Below are 2287 nucleotides of genomic sequence, written 5' to 3' on the forward strand. Positions count from 1 at the left end.
GAACTGCACAAACTGGCCACTGACAAAAATGACCCCCATTTGTGTGACTTCATTGAGACACATTACCTGAATGAGCAGGTGAAAGCCATCAAAGAATTGGGTGACCACGTGACCAACTTGCGCAAGATGGGAGCACCCGAATCTGGCTTGGCAGAGTATCTCTTTGACAAGCATACCCTAGGAGACAGTGATAATGAAAGCTAAGCCTCAGGCTAATTTCCCCATAGCCATGGGGTAACTTCCCTGGTCACCAAGGCAGTGCATGCATGTTGGGGTTTCCTTTACCTTTTCTATAAGTTGCACCAAAACATCCACTTAGGTTCTTTGATTTGTACCATTCCTTCAAATAAAGAAATTTGGTACCAAAAAAAAAAGAAGAAGAAAAGCTGCATGATCATATTCACTGATGCAGAAAAAGCGTTGACAAAATTCAACATCCATTCATGATAGCTTTCAGCAAAATAGGAATAAAAGGGAACTTCTTTGACCTGATAAAGAGCAGCTACACCACCCCCCCACCCCAACCCAAGAAAAAACCTCACAGGATATCTAGCATTATTCTTAAGATGAAAGACTGAATTCCTTCCCTCCAAGGTCGGGAAAAGGCAAGAAAGTCCACTATCACCACTCTTAGTTCCATTGTATTGGAACTCCAAGTCAGTGCACTAAGACAGAAAAAAGAAATAAAAGGCATACGTATATAGCAAAAATCACACTATATAAGTTTTAATGGAATGCTGGGGAAACAGAGGAACTAAAAACAGAGGGAACAAAAAGAAAAGGGAGGAAAAAAGAGAAATTCTCAAAGAATATTAGAAAAATTCTCCTATTCATAGATAATATGATCATCTACTTAGAAAAATCCCATGAAATCTACAAAATCCTAGAACCAAATAAGTGAGTTTAGCAAGGTCTCCAGGTGTAAGTTCAGCACACAAAAACCAATCATATTTCTGTATACAGGCTGTGTGCAATTGGAGATGATTTTTTAATTTTTTTTTTTTGTTTGTTTGGAGGAGTCTGACTGTCGCCTAGGCTGCAGTGCAGCGGTGCGATCTCGGTTCACTGCAGCCTCCGCCTCCAGGGTTCAAGCGATTCTCCTGCCTTAGCCTCCCCAGCTGGGATTACAGGCATCCACCACTACGCCTGGCTAATTTTTGTGTTTTCAGTAGAGATGAGGTTTTGCTGTGTTGGCCAAGCTGATGTCGAACTCCTGACCTCACGTGATCTGCCTGCCTTGGCCTCCCAAAGTGCTGGATTTACAGATGTGAGCCACTGTACCCAGCCAAAAAATCTTTACAATGTATCATTCACAATAGCATAAAATAAAAATATTTAGGTATAAAATTTTAACAAAACATGTCCAGCACCTATATGCTAAAATCTATAAAATACTGACGAAAGGAATCAAAGAAGACCTGAATAAATGAAGAAACATGCCATGTTCATGGATTGAAAGACTAAATTTAGCAAAGATGTCAAATCTCTCCAAATTGATATACAGATTTAATAAAATTTCCATAAAAATCCCAGCCAAGTGAAATATAAAATTAATAGGAAAGTCAAAGTAACAGAACAGTCAAAACAAAACAATTTTTGAAAAAGAAGAATAAAATTAGAGGCCTTCACAGTATCCAATTTAAGATGTACTGTAATGCTACTATGTAAAGTAATAAAGTGTAATCAAGGCAGGATAGCACTGGTGAAGGAATAGATATATACATCAATGGAACAAAATTAGAGTCTAGAAATAGGTCTACATACGAAATTGATTTTTCACAAAAGTGCAAAAGCAATTCAATGGACAAGCTACATTCTTTTCAATGAATTGTTTGGAATTATTGGGCATCCATACACAAAAAGAATGAACTTTGAGCTAAATCTTATACCTGTACAAAAATTAATTTTAAGTAGATTATAGATTTAAATGTAATATGCAAAACTGTGAAACAGTTACAAGAAAACATAAGAACACTTTCCTGACCTTGGATTAAGCAAAGAATGCTCAGATATGACACCAAAAGCATAATTCTTATATGAAAAAATTGATAATTGGACTGCATCAAAATTAAAAGTTTTTGCTCTGCAAAAGACACTTTTAAAGTAATGAAAAGACAAGCCACAGAGTGGGAGAAAATATTTACAAAACATCTTCAACAAAGGACTTATATCCATAGTATATAAGAAATTCTCCAAACTTAACAGTAAGAAAACAACCCTATTGAAAAATGGGCAGAAGGTGGCCGAGCTCGGTGGCTCAAGCCTGTAATCCCAGCACTTTGGGAGG

This window comes from Mandrillus leucophaeus, unplaced genomic scaffold, assembly GCF_000951045.1.
Source record: "Mandrillus leucophaeus isolate KB7577 unplaced genomic scaffold, Mleu.le_1.0 Scaffold243, whole genome shotgun sequence".
Taxonomy (NCBI): domain Eukaryota; kingdom Metazoa; phylum Chordata; class Mammalia; order Primates; family Cercopithecidae; genus Mandrillus; species Mandrillus leucophaeus.